A 26,414-nucleotide genomic window follows, 5' to 3' on the forward strand; every position below is an offset into this window, starting at 1 on the left:
ACGAAAAGTTTACCTCTTTCTCACAGAGTATATCGACTAACACTTTCTTATTTGAGCAATTGTTTCATTCATGCTTTACCATCTCTTTCAAGGTGATAAACAGTCAAACAGCAACGATGCAGCCTTTGCCCCACACTGCTTACAGTTTGGACTTAGCTAAAATTTAGGTGAAGTAGTTGAAAAGCTCTGAAGCAGACTTCACGTCTTTTTAGAAGGAGAGCAAATAAGACAGCCAGAATCAGGGTTCAAATATACATATACACACAAGGAATAAATCATTTTTCCTCACCTCAATATATTTTCCAGCTAAATGTCTTCCAATAAAAACAGTGACCTATTGTTGAGTGATTTGCTCAAAAACTGTTCAACTTAACTGTATTTAAAAAATTAATGGGATAAGTTTATTCCTCTTGTAATTTTCCTTAGTTTCTAGTCTCTACAGCCCAGACACTCAGGGAGGGGGAGAAAAGGAAAAAAGATGGGGAAGAAATCAAGAATATTTGAAGCATACTCTTTGGCAAAAGCTCTAGATCAAACTGATAAGCCTGCAGACTGCTGTGCATTCTCCATCAGAGTCTTTAAAAAGTGAAACAACCATATCATACTTCCAAAAATAATATTCAGAAAATAAGACTCAAGATAACAACCCGATTTTATAAGAGTCCCAATAGTTTAGTCAGAAGAGAAAACCACTGCCTTGTCTTCCTGCTGTGCTTTTCTTGTCACCTTACCAGGCCTAAAGCCTCCGTTACTGGAGACTAAAGATTTTGAAATTCTCGTTATTACACAAGACAAAATAGCATTTCTTGACATGGCAGAGTAGCTACCCTTAGCTCTCCACTAGTGCAAAGAGCACCGCAGTGGTACAAGCTGTAGTTTAGCTGAGAAATCCCCCAACTAGGATAAGTAATCCTTTTCTCTAGGAACACAGACGCTTTTTCCTGTGGTCCTCCTTTGCCTTCCCTCGTACACCCTCTAATGTATACAGCTAACCTTCTGATTCACCTCATCAACACTCAAACGCTGCAAAAGCGATCATTTTGCTCAATTGTTACTAGCTTTTTTCTTTATATGCATGAAGAAAATGAGACACAAAAAAGTGAAGATTAGTCAAATACACGTGCTATGGGTAAGGAAGGAATACACTTACCTTCTGACCCCCATCTCACCTGAAACTTCCTTCTAAGAGGTTTTCACTCTGAACTTCTTTTGGAAAGAGGATAACTAGAGAATGTTAAAGCGTGGTAGTTCCAAATAGAAAGGAAAGGAGGAAAAGGACATGTGCCTAAGACACCAGCCCAGCCAGAGCTTGAGGTAAAGCCTAAAAGGTCTGTGCCTCAGCAGTCCTGTGATTTTGAGCAAGAGCTACCCTTGCAAGGCATATCTGCTCTGGTTCTGCCAAGGCCCGTGCACACTGCTCCATTGCTCCACTTACTCTGGTGGAAGAGTAGGGCATCTGGAGATTTTAGCAGAGCAGGTGGCAAACATAGGTGTCAAAATTATACCCTTTGATGGAGCTTTCCTTAGTTCACTTTATTAACAAAAATCTTACATTTTAAACAAAAATATATCATTAAGTTTGCAAAGTCAAGGATTCAAAGATGCATGAAAAGACCATAGTTTAGGCTTTCAGTGCAAATTAAATTAGTCTCATAAGACACAGGCTCATCTCTTTCCTAAGCTGCGGTCTTTCATTACTTTATTATCTACTTCACCTCTCTTCTCCCCCCCAAGTAAGATCAAATGCTGCTCGCCAATTCTCAAGTGGAAAAGCATAGAGACTCTAAAGGTTTTCTTTTCCAGCAAAGCAAGATACAAGACATTTTCCCTTTGTAACGTGGACAAAACGATGTCACTTTCTGTCAGCTCATTCAGAGAAGTGACTGATTTAAGTTTGGCTGAAATTCTCCCCTGCCACCAGCTCTCCCAGACAAAGATACCTGTCTGGAAAATCTCAGCCTAAACTATTTAAGCTTTGGCAGAGTTAACAGACGGTTAAAAACATGACCTTCTGGATGAAAGCGTCAAGCAACCTTAAGCATAGGTAGCATTAGCAGCCCTGTCCATCACACAAACAGAAGAATGAGATCCTAATAATCTGAACTTTCCACAAAGCAGGAAGGAGATCCAGAGTGAGGAATACATTTAATGCCTCTTCCAGCCAATGCAATGGCATCCTTCAGTAACAGAATTAACAATAGATATTTGCACATTCCCCTGCAACAGTTCTGCCAAAGGAACTTGGCCCTGGCCTTCCAAAACTTGTCATACCTTCAATTACACTAGCCCAGCTCTGGGAAATATAAAATATTCCCTTCCTTGATGAATGCTAAAGGAATTCCCTTCTATCCTCCAGAACTACAAATCTCAATCCTATCAACAAAGAATTATCCAGAAGCTTGTCCTTACTTTAGTGTTATTCAATTAAGACAGCTATAACATTATCAACATTAACAGTTCAGTTTTTAAGAGAGAGCACTGCTACTTTGAAAGGATTACAGCAACACAAACGGTAGGAAGTATGAATCTAGCGTTCACCGATCATCAAGCAGCATACAAACATAACGTTTATGTCAAGCAATGCCACGGAGATAAACCATGCCCTTCGTCTCCCACTCTCTGATTGCAAAAGAGGTCCAAACCAGCTGCAATAGGCTGCCAGGTATTTGCTCCCCTGGCCAGGGCACCTTAAAAGAGCTGCTCCACACTGCTACAGCAGGGGGGAATGACCACAAGCAGCTGGTGGGCTGGCAACAGGAACAGCTCATTTAGTGCTGTTCTCCCACATCCTCAGACTGGAAAGTGGCTAAGTTAATTCAGCAGTGAGCAGAGGTGAGTATTTTTAAACATAAAGCTCATCAGTCTGCCCTGCTGGTACTTCCCAGGCTGTGAGGCACACCACCCCATCCTGCTCAGAAATTTGCATCTTTTATAGTCATCCCCCAATTCAACATTGTGACAATAAAAATAAAGAAGCAGGTTGAACTGGCTTGGGGATGGTTTTACAGCCAAAACTTCCTTTCAAACCACCTCTCACTTTCTTGTGCTCCCTCCCCTCCCACCAGGGTGGTTCAAGTTCACAGCCTGGGCGATCTCCTCGGCTGCCTCATTGCCTGCCTTGGGATGCCAGCCGTGAAATCGCCCCCTGCCAGCATCAACACAGCCCAGCAGCCTCCGAACTGCTTCGTGTAACCACTCCCAGGCGGCCACAAGGTCATTTGGTTGAAGAGGGAAATGTTTGGTTTGCGTTAGCTAAAATTAGTCGGCGGGTGTAAGGTATTCTTATACTTTACTGTTAGAAGCTTGAGAGTAGCTGGATGTTCTACATGGAAAATTATTAATGACAAGGAAATATCTTCCTTTGAAAAACACCGTGTCCTCCACGTGGTCCAGTGTTCACAGTCGTCCTATACAGAGTAGGGTTATACACATAGCAGGAAGAAAGGTTCTGCTTTTTTATTACATATGTGTGCGTGTGTGTGTGTATATATATACACACACACACACTTTTTAATGCAGGTTTTGTAATGAAGGCCCAAATAAATGCTAAGCGGGAACAGAGCTCTGTTTACAATCGCTGATGATCAACAGTTAATATATTGTGCATTTAACTTTTTGTCACAGAAAAAGAACATTCAACTGTTTTCTTTCCTAAAGCTTACTGTATTATTTCTGCTTCCTTTAAGAATGCAGTTATATAAGAAACTGTATGTGGAAGTGAGGGAAGTATATGCACTGACCATAATAAGAGAAATAAGTTGCCAGCACTTATTTTTCTTTGTGGTGTAGTGTCACATTTTACCATCTGCAGCCAGCTTATGATGAGGGTTTGCATAGCATAACGTGCTGCCTCCGAGCCCACGCAGAGCGTCTGGGCTCTGCACGGGGGCAGTTGCATGGGAGAGCTGCTCTCTAGGCATGCACGCTCACAAATCCCAGTGCTGGTTCAGGCAGCAGCAGATTTTCTCCCATTGGCCTCTGGATGGAAAGCCTTTGCCTGCAACACATGCCAGTGGGGCTCACAAAAAATCAGGGCTGGTGTCCTTACATTGACATAATTGCATGTTGATATAAGCACACTTTTCACAGAGCTACAACCTTCTTTGTTCCCTAGATGTATGTTTTGTTTTTAAAGGGGCACAGAGCAGTCCATTGCAAGCAGTGCCTGATATTTGTAAAATAACTACTTGTTACTTTGCACGTGACAAAAGCTGAAGATAGATGGGCAGCCAGGTTTCTGTTCCTGCAGCCCACCTTCTCTCTGAATTGTAGCTTCTCCCTCTTCTACAGCCAGTTTCCCTCGTCCTCAGCAAGCCCTGATCCATTCATTTTCCTGTTCAGCTGACTGGGGACATGCAGCAAATTCACACCTATCTCTGTATCTTCTATTTGGAGATTCCTTATTCTTCCTTCAGATATAGCTCATTTCCGTAGCTCAGTTCCAAGGTTGTCCCATCCAAATGGGAGACATGAAGGCTAAGAGAGAATTTACAGGGTATATTTAACATAATTTCTAAATATTGAGGGATTCCACTGATGATACTGCAGCATCCTAACTGTCAGCAAGGATTGATAACCAGTGTGTGGGACACCTTCCCCACATTGTCATAGACTTGGGACAGATTTTGCACACGGGATGCTTTTGTTTTCAAAAGTAAGCAGAAAGTACCACATTCAGGCCATCCCTAACATACAAGCTAGCTCATTTCTCCATGAATTTCAGTCTTGTCTTAAAAATATATTATTACAACAATGAAGTAATTCTGCACAGGACAATCTGGTATTTGGGACTAGCTATGCTAAACCTTTGAAAGCTGAAGAGCCACTTCATTATGAGTACAAGTGATGAAAAAAGCAGCTTGACAGACTGGTACTGGCACTCTGGTACAGTAGTACATTATTTTTTGACACAAATTAAAGTCTTATCTAATAATACAAAAACAGAAATTAATGGTTTGCTATTTCTATCCATTCCCCCCTTTGCTTCAGAGACTGATTCAAAATGCAGCTTCAAAAACAAGCAGATATATGCCTGACTTTTCTCCAATTCACCAAACAACACAGAGCTGGAAAAAAAAGTCAAATCAATGTTTCCCATTTTCCAATCCATTTCAAGACTCTGCATGGTCTAAACCATGTCATAAATATCTCAATTAGCAAAAACTTTGGGGATAAAGCTGCACCCCTCAGTCTTTTGGCATGAACAGAGTATACTGTAACTCTAAGTAGCAGTTACTGCACCGTTAGCGTGATGCTAGAATTACATCAATAGCACCACTGCAAGAAAAATCAAGCCTTGGCACACCAGTTTGCCCTTATCAGCCAAGTTGCCTGCCTGAGCTCTCTGTTAGCTGCACTCTCAGCCCCACAAAATACAGACACTTGCAGTGCAGTCTTCCTTACAGAGTCTACCCAGAATTTGGCAAGATTTGGAGAGTCTTAAATGGTTAACTCCACATCTGCTTCCATATGTTGGCATTTATTTAATTCTAATTGAAAAAATGAAAAGCTGTAAACTGGATGACAAACACGGACATCAACTATTAATGTTCCTCTTCATTTGCCACGCAAAGGAAGAATTCCAGATTACTACTTTATTTTTAGATATTGCTTGCTCATAAGCAGCCTTGTATCTTCTTTTTGGGTTTTGGACTTGAAAAAGTCACACCACAGACTGCATTTACATTTTTCAGCTGCTCTAGGTATAACATTTTAATGTCATTTTAAAGGTACCAATCTTTACATTCTGCCAGCAGATGTGCAAAAATAGTATTTATTATTGTTTTTAGAAAGAAGAAATATGTTAAGATCTTTCTCTTTGTCACAAATAAGTTACTCCTTAGGAAAAAAAAATTAAACAGATGATAACTACAAAAGGGGAATGGAGCAATGATAGAGAAGAAGTGCTGATGTGCAGCTGCTGCTCTCATCGTCTTTGAGGCTTCTGGAGGGAGCTATAATGGACAGGCAACTTGACATATGCTCTTAAATGCCACCCGGCAGAAACATGAACCAGTGGGTTCTTGTTTTACACATGTGGGGAGGTGAACTTGCCTTTGGAAGTTTGGCAAGGCTGATGTTAAAAATATTGCATGTGCTGGGGAAAATGAATGGCAACAGCACAGATTTCTCAAGAATAAACAACAGGACGAGTGATCACTAACCTTCCTTTTCCACTCTGAAGGTGTCCATTAAGGGTCCAAAATTAACCAAATCACTGGGAAGTATAGCTGAAATCCACATCTGGGTGCTGAAGTCAAACCAAAGATAGCGAAGTCACAATTTTTTTCAGTTGAACTAGTAATCAACCAGCGGCACAGTTATCTCCTGGCATCTCTCCACACAGACTAGATACCTTTTCAGGTTGCCTGCTCTAGTTTAAAAATAAAAGTTATGGAGTTCAACATATACACAGTGAAAGGGTAAAATATAATGGCCTATAGCAGCCTATAATTCAAGGAACCTTATTTAAATCATCTCTTAGCCTCGGTCTGTGAATGCTCTCATCAAGTTCAAAGAGTAGAGTAAGAAAAAAAATTAAGGACAGCTGCTCCTCTACAAAACTATAACAGTGCAATTTATTTCTCTTTTTACTTAAGCAACTTCACCTACAGAACATAAATAGTCTGGTCCATAGCACCTAGCCATAAACCTAACTCCTTGGGGCATAGCAGCAAGAAACTCTACTAAAACTGAGAAGTAGCATCCACCCCAGAGGGAACCCAGGCTATCAGTCTTCTCTTTTAGAAATTTATTATTTATGGCCTAGTCTTATTATAGCAACATTCTGCAGATTTTTTTCCTGTGTCAGAGCATTTAATAAATGCTGTATATTCTCAAACTATAGGTGCATGGTATCAATAAACTATGCAGTGAATGTAACCTTTGTCTTCTAACCCATGTTTGCAAATGACTTTCTAACATTTCACTGAACAGGTGAGAAACACAAACTGACACGCAAGTAATGCAGCAATTGGACACTCCAGTCTAGATTTTAAGACTTCAACAGGGGCTCAAACATATGAAAGAAGCTATTGTAGCCAGTTAAAGTAATCCATTGAAGATAACTAACATTTTAAAACACATCATCTGAGAATACTTCTCATTTCAGCTGTGGGCAGGTTTTGGTCCAGAAGCAGGATTTTACACTTTCAAAGCAAATACAATGAGCTAACAGAACAAATAATAAAATGCGTCTAATTGAATCCCTCACTGCTGAAACCAAATAAAGTCTTCTTAATCATGCCAATATCTGTAATCTTATCCACTTTGGTGACTATTGAGTCTAGCCTCCTTTTGTTAAAAAACAGAAGCTAGCCACACACAGCTCATCACAATATAAAAAAAATATAGAATATAATCTCAAAGCAAACACTCTGCTACAGTATCTCTGCAAAGCAAAATAATACTGAGGTGCCACGGCCTCCTCTCAAAATATGCATGAAATTGCCACTGACATCTGCTGGGACTCAGCACGCAGCAAAATAGCAGGATGTGGCCTCATGAAGCAAACTGCTTCGGAGTGCTTCATAAACAATGTACCAGACCAGGGCAGAGCCCTACACCTCTTGCTCATACAGAACACCCACAGGTCAGCGGGAGAGCTTCATCTGGAAAAGGAGTCAGAGTTTTATGCTATTAAAAGTTAGATTAAAACAAAGACAGATGTAGACTTTCATTTATTTCAATTCATTTTAATCATTTAGGTTTTAATTCATTAATATGAGAAGTGCTTTCCTTAAATGAAATATGTTAAATGTTACAGCATTGGGCTATGGCCCCTTTTCCTTGTATTTTGCACTTATTACAGGCTGAGTAATATGAACCTAACCATATCCTTTCCTTTAAAGCTAAAAAAAAAAAAAAAAAATCTGGATATTCTCTCTATCAGCAAATAAAGATAAGAGCAGCATGCTGAAAATGCCAATTTTACTGCATATTTCAGGACGCGATAATACACTTTTCATAGTAAATTCTCTTTTCTGTATCCAGAAATCAATAATTTAACTTTGTTTTGCTCTTTTCTTGCAAAATGCTGGAATTTATAGAAAACATTAATTACAAAGCTATCTCGGACTATTACTGCAAATTTAGCATGTCTCATGGAGCACAGAAGTTGTAATTATGGCTTAGTGGAAAACGAGTAAATAGCTAACTATTTGTGGTGGGAGAGCTTTCAGGAAAAATAAACTTATGCAAGTCCACGTGAAAATGCTGAAAACAAATTGTAGAATGTGAAACAAGAGCATTTCTACCTAAGCAAAGGTTCATAATCAGCCAAGAATTCCACTTGAAGGGCTGGAGCCTACAGTGATTGAATACATGACATTTACAAATAAAAGCAGCTGGCTGTGAGGAGTCTCTTAAAACTAATCAATTTTCCAATACGTTTTATTATGGTTGTCAAAAATCCAATGCTGCAGGTTAGTAGCATGCAGCTATCAAAAACCCACCATGGTGGCTGCATAATCTTTGCTTATTTGAAAGTCTGACAGTTTGCCTTGATTAAAATAAGAATACTTCATTAAGGGTATTAAGCATTGCTTTATGAGTTATGTAAAGTTTATGATTTTTCATTTATGCTTTAGAATCTTAACCACATTGTCTCACTTATGCATAATCCATCAACCCAGGTGACAAATAGTCTTCTATATTTGCACACTAGGAATATACAAGGAGCATACTGTATTAGCAGCTGAAACTACAAACGTCACTGTCAATCAAACCAGCTGGCATAGGACCATATTTCTTGTCACCAAGAGGCTTAAAGCAAAGAATCTGTGCCTAATTCTCTTAAACCTTACAGGTCAAAAGGTTTTAAAATTATTTTTGACACCATTTCTTTGCTTTGTCAACAGGCCTGAGTACTTTTTAACATGTAAAGGATATCAAAAAGCTGCTCATCAGAACAGTCTGGCATTAACAATTTATGGGTTTAAAGTCCAGAGTGTGCAGCAATTCCACTGGCATAACAGCATGTCTTTCTGTAATGAAAGGATGGAGATGCGGCTGGAGGGCCATAACTTTTATTAACGCAAAACCTCCGAACCTCCAGGCAGCCAGCCCTCGCTCACCAAAGCCTCCTCACAGCGCAGAGCAGCAGTGCAGCGCTGACACCCCACAGGTTCTGCCACGCAGCCATCTCCCTCCCTGCTTTTTTCCTCTTTCAGTGCCCCACTTCACTTCCACACAAACCCCAAGCACACACAGCACATCCCTGAGCTTGCAGCAGTCTCATCCCTTTCATTTCTTGAACTACTCTGCACACAGATGACACCCACCATTGAAAAATTGGGGCTTTTTCAGGCTTTTGGGAGGCCAGCTGTTTGTACCTCTCTCAGTAAAGGTGCTGCTTTGCAGCAGAACCCTAGCTGAAACTTTGGCCCTGTCCTGATGGGCCAGCAGGAGGAAATGCAGTTCCTTCCCAGCAGAGTTCACAGTCCAGAAATTCTGAAAATACTGAATGACTGAAAAGCAATCCCCCTATGCATACTGCTGGCCGCAGCTCTCAGGGACCGTCACCAGCATCTCCCGCTCTCTGCATTCAGGATACAGTACCTGTGCCCTGGCAAGGAGTGCAGGAGCCACAGAGCCAGGAGCTTGGGCCGGCATGACTGGGGTCCACCACCTAGAAATCCCTACACAAATCCCATCCCCATTTGCGTGGTAGAGTGAGCCTGGTGAAGACACCCAGGAGAGCAGAAAGTTTTCTGGCTAGAGAAAAGCAAGAGAACAGACTGGGGTGACAGACTCCACAAGCAATGAGAAGCTTACATGGTGAAGAGGAGTAAGGTGAGATTTGAACGACAATAGGGATGAGCTTGAACATGGTGAGCGGAATATAGTTTTGAAGAAGAAGGAAAAGAGATGGTGGAATAATGATGTGGGTAGAAAGGACAAGATACAAAACAGTGGAAGGGAAGGACTGAGGGCACAGAATAAGACAAAAAGAAGCAGACCGTGTTTACACTGAAGAGATCATCAGGAGGAGAGCCCAGTACCTGGACACTGCCTTCAGATGCCAGAATAAAGAGGAGCACTGCAGGAAACCTGCAAAGTTTGGTGTAGGGATGTCTGTTTGCCTTGCACCAAGGTACGTCCCAGGACTTGTTATGAAGGTCCCCCCTTTCTGTTTCAGGGTACAGGGATTTGACATCCCGTAGCGAATGGTGTTACAAAACTAAGAACAGTAAATGCAAGTTTGCTTCTTGCACAGGAACAGAGCTGATGGCCTGATGCCACTGAAATCAGTGGCTCTAAATGCTCTAAGAGAGGTGGTGGTGGGAGTGGTGCTCTTGTCCCCACACCTCTGCGCTGCTGCAGAGCTACCCTTACCAAAGATGACTTTCTTCCCCCACCTCTAAAAGAACAGGCACCATTTACACAGATTTGACCCCAGACTTTCCCCGATGTTAAACCTCAAAATAATAAATGATAAGAGTAGTAATAATAATCAGCCTGGAAGACCCCAGACTTGCTGGAGCAGGTACCTCCACGTCCTTCTCCACCCTTAAGAGTTAATTCTCTTGTCTGCCAAACTACTTAGCTCAGACACTGGAGCAGAGGGAAGAGGAGGAGGGAGGAGGAGAAAAAAACAGGGAGGGTAGCCAAGATGACAACTCCATGCAACCCCCGGAAGTGCTCTGGGGCTGAATTTTGGCCCACGGCCCAACACTAGCAAGTACCACTAGCTTCAACTCTATTAGATGAAATATTATCATAAGGTTATATCCATTTTCCTCCCTGCACTGTATGTGTGCACTGAGTCTGTTTTTTATTTTGGTTAAGGGCAAGGACACTGCATTCAACAACCCAAACCGAACCTCCTGATTAAAACTGTATTTCATTACAACATATGCACAGGGACATAAATATCTAAATAAACATGGGTTTGATAAAAATTGTCATGAACCAAATCAAAAGGGAGACAATAAGCTGCAGAGAACTGCACACAAAGATCATGGCTCAGTCTTCCTTAACTTTACCCTTCCCTAGCTTTAACAAGCAGCTCAAGCCTTGGGTCCGCAGAAAAATTACTCGCCACTGTTAGACCTCCCTTCCTTTGCCCTGCCGTTTTGCTATGTCAGCTTGCTGCATTGAAATTTGGAAAGCAGCACAGCTACGAGCTTCTCATATCTCCCCATAAACTAAGAGATGGACACGAATCTCACCCCTGGTTCTGACTTTTGTAAAGGTTGCCACCAGTCTGTCAGAATGGGATAAGTGATAGATAACAGCCCATCTTAAGGAATGGGGAGAGGGAATAAAGCACATCTTCTATAGTGGGATGCAGGAGAGATGAAAGGCAGAGATACAGGATTCCCATCAAAAAGAGAGGTGAAAAAGTTATAAGTGTCTTTGGAACAGAGACTGCAAAATTCATGAAAAGCAGCAGAAACAGAGACTCCTAGTGAGAACAGAAACAGTCCAGGAGAAGAAAGCAGTCCTATGATGAACCCATTCCAACTTCAACAAAAGGAAGTACAGGAATTTCTACTATTACTGGAGGAAAAAAAAAATCTGATGTTTACAAGGTAACAAAAACACCACTCTTGGTGGTGGATTATGAAGTGCAACTCATACTTTCTGAACACTGTCGAGGTTTTCTTCTTCTCCCCTCTAACATGTTTTCTTTACCATCTTTATCTTCCTATCCCTGGTTTAATTAAATCCTTTTTTACTACAACATTAAAACTCAAGTTGGTAAAAAGAACTCTCCCTTTCACTGAAATTGCAAAGGTCTTTTCAATCCTTACTTCTCTCTTTTCCACCTTTAACAACTCCACTGAGTTCTAGTGTGCTCCTTTCATCCTTATTAGGTGACATTTCAGATTGTTCTGCTTTAATGTAATGCAAGTGTACACTTTTCTGCTGATTTATAGCTGAATATATATATATTGCTTACAATAGTACAGTTTTATATGCAACATAGAGCTGCTTTTGGTCCCTCTGATCTCTCTTCAAGAAGTGAACTAGGGTACTTTTTCCACATTGAAGGAAAGGGTAAACACATCAGTAAAAGGACAATTAAGAAACAACTGAAAATTACTTTCCTGTATGCACGTACAAAAGAGCTGTCAGGGTTTAGAGTTAACAGAAAATCCAAGGAATTCTCTAGAAACTGGGAAACATTACTGGTCATGTGGTGCCTACTTTAGCTTTAGAGATTTATGAGGGTCTACCCCCACCCCCTTTTGTGGATGCAACCAAATACATGTCACTCCTAGATGCTGACTGTACCTCGTGCCTTCCAGGTTTTCCCTACAAAGGTTTCTCTTGGTAGGGAGCTCTGACTGCTTTCAACTCTCTTTCAGCTAGAACAGTTGTAGTGTAAGGTACAGAATTCTTTGGAAATATTTCCCTTTCTTACAAAAGGTACCAAGAAGTCTCACGTGCAAGAAAAACAAGTTACAAATAGGCAACATCAGGTTTCAGCAATAATCCCTTTTCCATTGTCTAACTAAATCTGTCTAAATCTCAGGCCTTTTGCTTGTCTGTGTTTTAGATGCTTCAAATACAGAGCACACAGAAGAAACTCCCAAGCACAGAAGATCTGAAGGTGGTAGGCAATGCAGCAAGGCTGTCGGACTTGTTAAAACAGATTCAACATTGATTCAGTGTATACTTTGAGGGGGGCCCAGGAACAGGCTTTTATCCAAACCTACTGAATTCTGGTTCGATCTGACGTTTAGGCTGAGGTTTGGACATGTTCTTATTTTTTTGGGAGTGATTCATCCAAAACTTTAAGTTATTCAGGAAAAAATGTGGGATTAAATTAATCCTGGATGTTAGTATTTAAAAAGGAAAAACCATGTTTAATATGATCTGAACAGCAGTAGAAACCTGAAGCCACAGAAAAATGATACATATGTAGGAACAATAGCACAAGTTATTAAGATCAGCGCGTCTTAAATACCAAAACGCATCCAGAAACAGCATTCAGGAGAGGCATCCTGCATTAGACAGAACTGGCTAGGAAAGTAAATCTGATAAACCTTGCCAGCACTAGGACAGAGTCAGAGTGATAGGTACTTCACCAGGCGTGTACCAGATTAGCCCCACTAACCCAGCTGGGTACTCCACAACAGCTGCTTCTGGTTGCACACGCAGTACAGGCAGGCGAGGAGACCCTGGTCCCATTTACTCCTCTACTCACATCCCCCAGCAACCCACACAGCAAAAATAAAAAGCTGCTGCACTTTCTTGCCAAGATCCCAAACTGCGGGATTTGAATCTAGGAGGAAGGGAAGGATGAGAGGCAAAGCAAAGCCTGCAGCTGGTTTGGGTCTCGAGGGGGAAAAAACAGAGAACCTATAAACTATTCTATTCTTCAAGAGAAGATGGGCTCAGAAGCTTGAAAAGAGATTTCTGATTGCACTGGAAAGATTAAAATGATGATAACAAAATAAGTTTCAGAAATGGAAAATGGTCTGGAAAAGGAGTCTCCATATCTGCATATCTAATCTGCTTTTCTTCAGCTGTCTAACCAAATGGCAATTCTGCACTGTAGGTTCCTATTAGCAAAATCACAAGGAAGGATTGGGTGCCAAAACATTTATTTCCACAGCAAAAGGCACATTAAGTGTTGAAAAAATCATCAGTTTTGTTGATGTTTACATTGTGAATAGTTAAGCTGTGGTAAAGTCTTAAGAGATCATTTTTGTTATGAAAAGCAATGACAGAACATTTGTATTTTGAAAGCATCTGAGTTTATCAGATTATGATTTTTAGCATACTTGTGGTCTTTCTCTAGAGCATATTGTTTGTGTGTGCATGTGCAGCTCAAGTGTTCCTATCCAGTTAGCCAAAGCATGCATGGAAGGAGTTACTTTTATTTCCTAACAGGGGCTATCCCTCTGTACGCCCTATGCCTGGTGCTCCTCTCCCCAGTTAAGCCCCACAAGTCACAGTCCCCACAGGACCCCTGCTCCTGCCCCAGACCAACGACAGGTAGGGCAGCCTTGAAACCCAACTCAGAAGTTCAAAACCATTCAGAACTACTCAGGTTTACCTTCCCTTCCCCGCCAAGCCCTCCCTGGCAGTTTGTCTGAATGCACCCGCATCGATTCGCTCCAGCTTCTGCTGGATGTGTAGGCTTAGGGAAAAATAAGAGAAACCTTATCTGACTACACTAGTGCTTGCAGAAAGTTTTTAAGGATCCAACAGGTCAACACAGCATAATGAGCCATGCGCTGAAGATCTTGAAGCAGTCCCGAGCACAAAGGGGCCATCATCTTTTCCTCCATACATCACCACCTTATCTGTCCCTTCAACAAGCTGCCTGAAATGAGGGATTGACATGGCCAGGCTGAAAATCCTGGTCCCATATGAGACGAAGGAGGTCACCGTCCTATTGCCTCTAAGTGTGTACTGAGGGGGGACGGAGGCCGCAGTCTGCCACCCGACAGGATGCACCAGCATCTCAGGGCAGGCTGAGAAGTGCACGTGCCCCAGTGCAACTATCCCCTGTTCCTCTTTCCTCTCAAAGAAATATACCATGCACTATGGGACTTTTACCCAGAAAGACTCCAAAGCTCTGCAGGCTGACAATGTACGGGGACAAAGCCCAGCTGCTGCACAGACATCTTGCAAAGGAATGCACTTCCATGAACATTTCTGCACACACCTAGCGTGTCTTAAACACAGAGGGGTATAACCAAAACAGACCCCTTCCTCCAACCTGTCAAGCTGCACACATTCAATGTGCAATTCTCAGATCCGATTCCTTCTCCAGGCTTCCCTCCTCCTGGCCCCAAATCCTACATGTTTCCAGCTGAGTGCCTGAACTGCTTTCTTCCTCACTGCACAAACCTGTGTGTCAGCAGGAACTGCCTGGCATATAGAGCACCCGGTACTTTGGGTGACCAAGTGGGAGAGAGGCGGCACCATCTTTTAGCAGGAACCCACAGTCACAAGGGCCTAGTAGAAGGCAAGTCACCCAGTTATGGTTAAGGTCTAGTGTACCTCCCCTGTGCACTGCCCCTTGCCAACCACACATCCCCATCACCATGCACCCATCCAAGTAGGAGCTCACAAGGAGCAAGGAGTCATCCACATCTCCGGAGGAACGCAGCTCCATAGTCGTGGCACTCCAGGAAGGAGAGGACTGTGCTCCCAACCCTGCTCCAACACCCATTTATGCCCTCCCATGAAATGAAAGTGACACACCACACAGGTTTTGTACTGGTTTAGATGGTGATTTTACAGACTTATACCCAAATGAAACAGATAAGAAGACAACTTATGCATTTCCCTTCTTGTATAGGAATAAATAATTGTAATAACAGGTCCATTTTTATAGCTCAGCTAGATAAAAGCTGCATCACTTTATGGATATGGTTAAAAAAAAAAAAAAAAAACGAACTTCTTTACTTGGACAAGCATGGCTCTAGATGAAATTCCTCTGAAGTGAATTTACTGTCAGCATAAAATGCAGGTCAGCCAATGGAGGAACCAGCCCCAAAGATCTGAATAGTTACCCTACATGATCGAGAAAGGGAATCCCTGTTCCCATCTTTGCAATCCACATTCAAACACACCATTAGCCAAATGCTGCCCAGAGGCCATTTCTCTGCCATGCACTTTCAATGGGCACGGTAGGAGCACGCAGGTCTCCCCACCTGTCCCCTTGTCCCAGGAGTAAGGCAGAGCTGGCACATTCCTGCTTTCAGGCCTGTGTGCTCTAAGGGAGCTCTGCAAAACGGTCCCTGACTATTTACTTGGGAAATTTAGCTCCATTCTCTTTAGACACTTATGTTAGGACTGCTACCAAGAGTTCTCTGGGTGAGTAGTTGTAAGTACTACAAAACAGCAAGCAGCAGCTACTTCAAAACTCTGATTCTGCCACCCTTAGACATTTAGGCAGCTGATAACCTGCATCACCTCTTGTGCAGCATACCATCATCCCAACACTCAGAGCCAGATGAAGAGAACCAAGACAAGTCAGAGAGGGATGCACCCCAAAGCCTGTGCATTGGGTGCATCTTCTCTTCTCTGAGATAATCTTAGTGGATAATAATTTTAAAATACACATACAAATAACAGTCTTAAGGGCTAGAACATGAAAAATGAATTTGCAGGTGTTTACACATGTAAAGCTGTGCACACAGAAAGGAGACTGTGACGAGACCCCTTTCCAAATCAGATCTTTATGGAATTTCAGTAGAGAAGTAGGAAGGGGCAGGTTTACTTCCCCCGACCTCGTGCAAAGAGACGGGGTGAGGGCGTGTTTTTTTCTTTTTTTCCTCTCTTTTGTGTGTGCATACAGATACATAGTGCTGGCATCCAGAGACTGAATTGAAGTTAAATTTATATAATTTCCAAAATCCTTCAATATGTCAGTAGCAGTGTGGACCACATGAAGTGCCAAAACACAGCTGTCCCACTACGGATTACTTTCCTCTCTTTGGTTGAGAAATCAAAAGGTTGCTTTTCCCTTTGTAACTCAGCCAGTGTTGGGTTGTGTTCACCCCCAAAAATCAAACAACTGCTTTCTTCCAACTTAACTGATTTTGACTTTTTCCCCCCTTGATTTAAAATACTGGAATGAAAATATAATTTCCAAATGTACTCTGGTTTGACCTAAGTTTCATTTGGCCTGTTTATCCCTCACATGCAGACATCTGATATTCTGAATTTGCAGTGAATTTACAAATTACCTGCTCATAGAGAACCACTCAATTTTTAATAGAGGGATTTATAAAAATTCCATATTTCTTAAAATCCCCCTATTTGTAAAATCAAAGGGTACAAAGACAAAGCTGCTGAGTAAGAGAATACAGTAGGAAAAGCACCTTCCACGGGGTTGGAATTTGAAGCATTTGAGTATGTTTCATACCAGAAGCAGCTAGAAGCACCACAGAAAAAAAGTTACAGAGTGGTGTACACAGCAGATTGTTACAACAGCTATTTTTCCTTATATAAATTCAAAACCGAGAGGTTTATACAAATTTTTTGGCACCTGGCAAATTCAAAATTATCCAATAAACATTACCATGCACTATATCATTACATCAAGAAATTATACTATGCAGGAAATAAGAGAGAAGCCTGGGCAATACTAAACTGGAATAGAATAGCAAAATATATATAGGTGGATATGTGGATATACAGCTAGAACTGGCAACTAATTTCAGAAAGTTACTAAATCACATCCTACAAGGTTCAAGCCAAATTCTGGCTTAATTAAAAAAAAAAATAAAGGAGAACTTGATGAAACAATATTCCACAGACTGTTTCTAGGTTCTTACCAAAAAAGGCAGTTGACTATCCTAAACTGGAACAAAAATCAAATTATTAACAAGTGATTGAGAGAGGGGAAAAAAAAAGGAAAAAACAGGGATGACAGAAGAAAATTTTGACTTTTTGCAAAATACAAGTCATAATCCTGTCAAGTCTTTGTTTACCTTGCATCTCTCTACTAATGTCATTCTTTCATTTCGTCTCATCACCTGGAAAAGACTCCATTATGGAATGACACCATAAAGAAAACTTAAGGACTATGAAGCAGCTGAAGAGGAAAAAACAAGCCCAAATCCTTACAAAGAAACCCTTACCACTCACCTGCAATGGTGTGAACAACACGGCTGGTGAAGCTTAAGATTTGGTAACAGGTCTTCACATCATAATCCTGTTGAAAAAGATTATATGAATGGAGAATTCCATTTCTTATGGATCATCTCAGTTGGACACTAGCTGAACACTGAGCTTGGAAGGCACATAAGCAAGGAAATTGCAGTAGCAATCCGTGGAGAAAAAAAAGGGCGGAGGAAGAATTAGGCAAAGCACAGCCCTAAATCACTGAGGTCTACATAATCAAATCTTCAAAATGGCCAACCTTGAAAATGAGGAGACTGTAAGATAACCTAACGGAAAGGAAAGAAACAGAAATTGCAACTGAAAATTAGCAGTTCCAAAGAAATAATTAGTTAAGCGGGTTTAATCAATTAGGAGAAAAATGGACAACTACTTTGCCAGTTTGGAAAGGGTTGACAGATTTAGAGAGGAAGAATGGGAAAAAAGGTAGGTTTCTTCTGGCTTAAACCAAAAGTTTAAAGACTGAGTACTGAAAAAAGATCTGGGATCCAGACTATTTTTAAAATATGTTGCAAATTTGAAATGGTGCAAGGAAGAGCCACAAAAACCTTCTGAAGGCTGGAGAAAACGCTCAGTAGACTTTAAAAGCTCAATCTGTTTGGTTTACTAAAGCAGGACATACTAGTATCCTCACTGAAATAAAATATACTAGATCCTAAAGGACTTGTTTTTGAATGAATGGCAAAAGTTATAAGTAGTATCTTGCAAGTAAAGACCGGCAAATGCATTTTTTTTTTCCACAGAGAAGTTGATTAACCATTGTAGCAACTACAAGAAATGGAAAATTTTTCATTTCAAATCAATGTTTTGTGTTCAAAACAGTCCCAACTGTTTTGGGAAGCTATGTTTTGACTAAAAATAAGGAATGGGGATTGATACCTGTGTATTGAGAGTGATACTACACAAAGTTTTCTGTCTTAGCACAACACAGGCCATTCAACCCAGTCATATCATAATCTCTCCTGACTATTAATTCTGTGCATTTTGTGCCTACGGCTCTGGTTGCATGTCCTGTAAGACCCCAAAACTGAGCTTCAGAGTAGTGCTACTTACACCTAAAACTAAGCCACATTTACTAACCTTTCATTCCCCTTTCTCACTACTGGCAGATTAAATATTACCACTTTGCACTGTCCACTCAAATATTACTTCAGTTTTTGTATACAGCTCCTTATTACATGATTAGCGCTACCACATGTTTCACAACATCTCTCTCCGGTAATAATGATGATGTTAGCAGAGTTGTACTGTCCTCCATCTACTCTCTGCTTCTATGTAGTTCAAACCAAAATTTGGAACGTTTCTAGGAACGTTTCTTTGGAACGTTTCATTGCTCCAGCTTTTGAAGTTACAGTACACAGAAGCATAAGACCCGGACTTCACTAGGTCTTCTTAAACACAACGCTGAATCATGATCAAGTGTACCTGAACTGCTCTGTTTAAACTACTTTTAAGACCTACTAATAGATGGGTCCCACAGTCTGCAAGGCAGCCTGGTAAAGACCAGAATTAATCTGTATCTTGGGGGCTAGATCACCAGCTGGTGAGAACAAGCACAATTCAGTGGGCTGAAGGAGTCACCAAGCTACAGGACAAGGTCTGGCACGCAGATGATTAAGACGCCTGCCATCCAAGTAGCTCCAGTCCCAGAAGACGATAGCTGTAACTCTTGGTAGCAATTCTGTCACACATGCATTCCCCCACCAAGGAAACAATCAGAACCATGCAGAATAAACATCTCAAGTGCAACTCTACCTGCATCTTTCAAGGCTGATTTTTGCATAGGTTAGCACCGAATACCAGGCACTGTATAGTAAAAACATGTTGTTCGCTGAATGACCTCAGCATTTCCAGTTTCACACTGTCATTTTTCTCTCTAAAATAGACAAGTTCTACTATTGTATTTCATGGGATGCATCATTTCTGTTCCCCTGACAGACGCTCCATAGCACCTGGGAGAAGGCCAGCTATTGTCACCTAAGTTCATTCATTAGACTTCAGTGGAAAGGTCACAACATTCAATGGAAAGCTATCCCTCAAGAGTTAGTTTTGCAGCTCACAGAAAGGGTTATCCCAAGACCCATGCCACTGTGTTGCATACTGTTTTTGTTTTCCTTGCATCTCCTAACCCTGTCATCATTCGCACAAGACGTTTTCAGCTGGTTTAATTTGTGCCCCCACGATGAATTAGAATCTGAATGCTCTTGCTCCTAATTACACTGTCAGCACCAGGAGCCAAGGAAATATGGATTTAGGTGCTCAGATTTATGCCACAGCTGAAAGAAGCAAAACCAAGCGAATTGAATGAAACACCTTTGGAAAACGAGTAGCAAGCTACGGAAAGCACAACCAGAGCCCCTAATCTACAGAACTGCAGCAGAACACCAAAGTCTATGACATATGTCAATAAGGATATACAAGCATCCTTCACAGGATTTACAATGTATATATTAAAAAGCTAGAAGGATTTAGCAAAATTGCTGTACTGACAACCTTAAAGCTAACTGCATATGTTTTGACATCATATATGGTTTGGCAGGATACCACCACAAAGAGGTGCATTCTAGACGACTCATGCCAGTGTTTTGAATAAGATATGATTTATATTTACTTTTGTTGTGTATTTTTACTAGGGGATAAATAACAAAATAAAACATGTCACATTTTGTTTATTCTTTTTTGGCCTTCCCAGCCAAGCCTGCTCTCAGTCTGCAAACATTTAACATTTTCAGCATCAGTGCTTTACCACAGAAGACATCTGAATATTATCCTCTTCCCTTTACTCTAATAAATTATATAACTCAAAGGTTGATCAAAGCACTCTCTCAACTTGAGTAAAGTAATGAAAGAAAACTTTAAATTAAAATCACTTAAATTTCCTCAGTATTGAAAATGTGGGTATGCATGGGGTTTGGGTTTTTCTTGCTGATTTTTATTTATTTTTATTTTATTTTTGAACAGGCATGATCAAATTTTCTTTAAAGTTACAATTAACTCCTAGCTGGGAAAGGGCGCAAGCCATATGGAATTAAATTTCTCTTTGGAAATCATATGTTTGCATTCCTCCTATATGATGATTTTTACCACACCAGAAACTTCCTAATTAATTGCAACCTACTTCACTATACTGAAACAGATGCATATAAGTATTTCTCTAGTCATTATAATCATTCCTCACTAGGCGTGTGGGTACAAATTAAAGGAGGGCACTAGAAGCCTCGAGCACCTACAGACTAAATTCCATTCACCATCTTCTGCAGAATAACTGCAGTTTTCCCAGCTAAATGAAGGACAGAAGCAAGATTAAAAAAAAAAAAAAAATCTCTGCAGAGGGAAGTCAATGCTTAGACAGGCCTCTTTGAACATCCCACCTGAAGCAATCGATGTATTACAGAAAACGGTTCAAAGGGATGAAATGCAAAATATGACCATGGAAGAAAGACTTGAAAAAAGTCACCCTTGCTATGTTGTGCTTCAGAAACAAGGGGATTTTATCAGAACCTGAGCATTTGGGAAAATCTGCCAAGTGATCGAGCTTGGTTTTAAGTAGAAAAAGGCTGGCAGAATCACAGGAGAGCTTATATTACTGGAGAACTTAAAAGTGAGAAAAAGTTAAAGCAGAAAAACCCAATGAAAACAAAATACTGGAGAATGAAACATGCCCAGAAGAGGCACATGTGGCCTAATGCCAATCATCAGCAGCTTGAAAGATGGTACTTATTAAGAAGAGAATTTCATACTCAAGAGACTGTTTTGGAGTAAGCTGTGGAATCAGGTAAAGGGGAGCTCAGATGATCGGTATCACCACTGGAAAACACAATAGGCTTGCTAAGAAAGCCCCCTGAAAATATTAAAAAATAAAGAACTAGGAAATAACAATACTCTCCTTGTCTAACTCTACCTTAGGATCTATTTTCCTATCTAGAATTCATCAGCTGTAAACTAGTCTGCGAACCCAGTAGGACTTTCTCAGGCACTGGAGGTTGAAGGCCTGCAGAATAAATATCTGGAATTCTGAAGCCAAACGACCACGACTTTCACTACGTAAAGGTAGCACCCTTAGTTCATGCAATACCATTAAAAGTGAACCATGACTTGCAAGATCAGAGCTTTTAATGCAGTGCAACCCCAAAAGGAAAGAAACCTCCTGTTACACAGCCTACGGCACTTTTGAAAGGAGCATTATTAGGTTAGGAAAATTCAGTCAATGTGATTGGTATGAATATCTGATTTTTAGATCTCTTAAGGCACTGGATCAGGATTTGGGAAACCTGCATTCAATTTCTGTCTCTGCCAGAGACTTCCTGTGTGACCTTGGGAACATCACTCCATTTTTTTGGTCTCATATGCAAAACGCAGATGATATTTCCCTGCTCTGCCTTATATATGCCAGCTGTAAATTCATACCACAGCTGCTGCAGCACCTTGCACCAGGTTGTCTCAGGCTCAGTGGAAGATGAACACAAATACTAACTCTTGCCAATTCTTTTGCTTCAGTGAGTGTGTACAATAATGGTCACTTCCATGGGCATGCTTAAAGAAAGACTGCATATCCTGCTTTAACAGGCAATCGTTTCAGAACAACTCTAGCCTTTTTAAACCTCTTCATTGCTTCAGGAAGGCAATGTCTCTCCTACAGTGATTTAATAACTTCTAGGGAAATGTATCTCCAATGATTTTGTGCATTTTAAAGGGACAAATTTGCAGACAACCAAGAGAGATGCCTCATTTTCTGACACCAAAGCAGCTTCACCACACAACTTTTTTCTAATTCCCTCCCCAAAACTATTTCTGTTTCAACATATGCAGTGGTTGGCTGGGAGCAGAAGTCATCCTTGCTTTAAATGGACACAATATCTGCTCTCTAGAACTAAAACTTAAATTGATAGTAAATTCGTATAAAGGTGAACAGCCATTTTTTCAGTTGAGTATCTTGCCTCAGCTAGTCTTCTGTTCGGCTCCCTCTTCACAGAGTACGTTCAGGACTCAAGGGCTACTCCAGTGCTTTGGGATTCACAGTTGACACAACTCCTCCTCACACTGCAACAGACTCTCACTTTCAACCACTGACACATCCCATTCCCCACCATCTGTGTCAGGGGCTGCATAAGCTTAACAGCAGTGTCTTTAAAAAAAAAAAAAAATACAACCACACCATGTTTAAGAACATCCAACTGTTCCACATCTGCACTACGCCCAGCCAGACCGAAAATGTGTTCTGAGTAAGTGATGGAAACAGGTCAGTGTAAATACTTGGCAACAACAACAGACATGGCTGTGTCCCGCTTCTAATTTCAAAAGCTAGTACATAGCCTCTGTAATGGAAAGAAATCTCTGAGGACAAGGTGATTTGCTCCAGATCGCCATTCAGACTGCCTGTTTTGATGTTCAACCCTAGAAATCTATTATGTAAACACACCTCCCCAGAGCTAGGATTTATATTTCTTCATTTGATGATCAGAAAGGTCAAATATATTTAATTTCTTCAAGTGACATTAGATCTAATGGCCTATCATTAGTATTTTGAGCTACTGTCACTGAAGCCAGGCATTTTAACAGCACAGTCACTTCTCTCCTCCCCATCCCTTTCCTTCCTTTAGGATGCTCCCAAAAAATTACAGCAAGCAAAATTATCAATGTAATCATCTTTGACTTGTACTTGGAGGGAACCTAGCTTATTTTTCACACATAAAAGCTACTCAACTTGTTTGAACACTAAGGACAAAGAGAGCAAAACCAGATAGAGGTATTTTGCTCTTGGAAGCAGCTCTTAAAAATGTATAACTTCATGGTAGTAGGGGGATATGGTTTCAATTCTAACCTGGATCAGACTCTAAATATTCTGACATAGATCAAGCAGAATTGCCAAAACATATTCTTCCCTTTCAAAACATTCCATCGGCTCTGGCCTCATTAAACAGTTTAAACGCTATTTCATTTTAAAAAATTAAAAATACAATGTTAAAAGTAGGTTACAATGAAACAGCAAAAAGATATGGAACAGTATTACAGCTCCACCTTAATTATTCTTCTATCGTATCTCAAAGAGCACAAAAGCGTTAGCTGTCAGTTTAGATTAAAATTAGGTGTTAATGCAAATGATTCACCGTTACATTTACCAGGTTCTTTTCTAACAGTTATTCTGGAATTACTAGAATTATTTTCTCCTCAAACTTTCAGCCCCTTTCGTGGCAGGCTAAGACAGCTTGCTGTACACACCACTAGGAGAAACCCTTCAAAGAGGGCCACAGCTGGTTCTCCTTTAGGGTGGGATTGGACCAGTTGACTGTTAGAGATCCCCTTCAGCTTAAATTATCCTATGACATGCTTAAACACCTTTTTCCACTTTTTTTTTCAAATTAATTTCCCAAGCATTTTCTTGCTTGCATCAACAAATACATTAGATTATATCAACCACATCTTCTACTGTCCACGCAAGTTGCTCAGTCACATTTTCATTAACACTATGGTACCAATCAGAATCACCAAATTTCTTTCACTGTGAAAACTTCTGTATCTGGTCACTAAAGCAAGCAATCCAAATGTTCTAGTTTAAATACAAATATATATATACACCACACATTCATGTTTTCTTTTCTGTCCACATCTTTATACATTTTTCAGACTTACTGATTTCTCATTTGCCTTTTTGCAGTGAAAAGAAAGAAAAGCACTTCAGTGAGATCAACAATACTGTGAACCCATAATATTTCTTATCACCTGCTTTCTTCTCTTGTATTCAGCACAGTCGTGACCTGAGTATCTTTGTATTTATTCCTTAGTTCTCAGGAAAAAATCCTGATATCACTGGTGTTTGCCATTAACCCCAATGGGAATTGCAGTGATTTAGACCAAAGGATGTAGTTAAAGAGGCACAGACAAACAGAAACCTAAAGAACCTACTTCCTGGTGGCAGATTTGCCTACTCACACATCTGTGGGTAAGTTGTTCCTGTAACTCTACTGACTCATAGCCCTGTTTGGTGACATCCATTACACAATGCTCTGAAGAAACCATGCTACTACAGAATTAGAGAGAAGGTCCTTTTACATACTATGACTGTTTTTCAGAAGATCAGGGTGGAACAATTAATCAGCAAGTAATCACCTTTTCACCATGGAGTCCTACAAGATATTATGCACATTATGTTGGTAAACAATCTAAAAACAATAAATAACAAAATTCCTACGCATACCTACTTCAAGACAAGGTTTATGTTCATTATTATAATTCAGAAAGACCCTGGAGCACTTGTAGAACATCCCCCCAAAATACCATCTGAACAGCGAAAGCATGAGCTAAATTAAGAAATTATTAGGAATTTACTAGTAAACAAATAGAAGACCATGGTATAAACTGAAGGTACACTTGTGGAGAAAGCAGGAAGGGTACACCACAGGAAAAATTATTTCATATTTACACTGTTTCTTAAAATTCTACTTATTTACAGCTCAACAAACTCAGAAACATTGTAAGGTCCCAAGTGTATCTTTCGTCTGGATCACAAAGCCCATTCTTAGGCTTACCTTAATGACTGAAGAATTTAACTGCCACAGAAATGAAATGTTTCTCTGACTTATTTTAGCCAGATCTCTTCATGCCACGTTTTGCAAATTGCAGTGACAACCTTGACAAGCAGCAGAATTTATTATGTTTCCTTGAAGTGCTTCTAGTCCATAACATCAGCTGGTCCATAGGTACTTCATACTAGGCCAGTCACATATTGAGAGAGCTCAGAAATGTGCACGTAGGAAATAAACAGAATAAAAGTAGTGACAGGAGAAAAAAAAAAGAGAAAAAAAAAAAAAGAAGCAGCCTATTATACCAACTTAAAAGTCACTAGAGTAGCCTAGGCCAGCAGTACCAATTCATCTAGTTAAATGACACCAAGATATGCCGTTCATACCCCTAATGAGGATTAGTGTGCTGATGGCATTCTAAAGATAGCATTGTTAAATAAGCCAAATATACCCCAGGAATCAAGCTCAATATATAATGCCAATCTATGCCCATCAATTAGGATGACACATAGGCAGCTAAAAATATACAAATCCATAACAACCACTGGTCCTCTGAATCCAGTCCAGCTCTCTAAACCTACAAGCTACAGATACAAGCTGACACCAGCGGGCTGCAAAGTCCAACAGTATTTGTGGTCAGCCGTGCCCAGTCAGCACAGTCTGCCTGGAGCACAATACTCTTACATTATCTACACCTCGGTAGGTGAGATATTTATCAGCTGTATAGATGTAGATGGCAGATGTATTATATGGTTTTTAAAAGGATGCTTTCACATAGTTTAAAATTCATAGTTCTCAAACAATTAGAAATATCAACTTTCTAAACCAGCCTTTACAAGAGAAGAAAGCTCTGGGAAAGTACATTAGTAAGCCAGTCCTCTGGGGCTCAATCTCCAGGTTCTGGAAACAAGTATGTGATTAAATGCCCTTTCCCCCTCTGAAAGAGAGGTTTCTTCTTGCTAGCAAAGAGACAGAAGAGACTGAATACTTTTTCATTCCGCACAAGTTAACTTACATTCTACTCTACTTTTTCTTGAATAAAACATAATTGGTAAGGCTGCTTATTTACCGAGGTTTGCTCAATAGCGATCACTGGAAAGAACTTCTATGGAGAAGAGCTTAGTGTGCCTACACCAGCTTGCACAAGGGACGTGGACTGACATGGACCTCTTTGGAGCTGAGATTCTTTTATTTGGAAAGCTAAAATTTCAGTTGCCTCAAGCCAGCTGGAAAATGCAGCTCTAGAATAGTTTCAGCAGTAGAATTTATTTTTAAGAGAAGTTATTTTGAAGGCTAACA

General features: G+C 40.5%; 1 long non-coding RNA gene across 2 annotated transcripts in view; it reads right to left on the reverse strand.

Annotated features, from left to right (window-relative positions):
* Positions 1-17,632, reverse strand: part of LOC121069839 — an 89,503-nt gene extending 71,871 nt beyond the window's left edge. For both annotated transcript variants that reach the window (XR_005819661.1, XR_005819660.1), the window contains exons 1-2: positions 17,563-17,632; positions 6,165-6,250 (exon numbers count right to left, since the gene is read on the reverse strand). This is a non-coding gene — a long non-coding RNA (uncharacterized LOC121069839). The remainder of the gene's footprint in view (positions 1-6,164; positions 6,251-17,562) is intronic.
* Between the last annotated feature and the right edge of the window lie 8,782 nt (positions 17,633-26,414).

The sequence above is a fragment of the Cygnus olor genome, chromosome 4 (genome assembly GCF_009769625.2).
Source record: "Cygnus olor isolate bCygOlo1 chromosome 4, bCygOlo1.pri.v2, whole genome shotgun sequence".
In the NCBI taxonomy this organism is placed as follows: Eukaryota; Metazoa; Chordata; class Aves; order Anseriformes; family Anatidae; genus Cygnus; species Cygnus olor.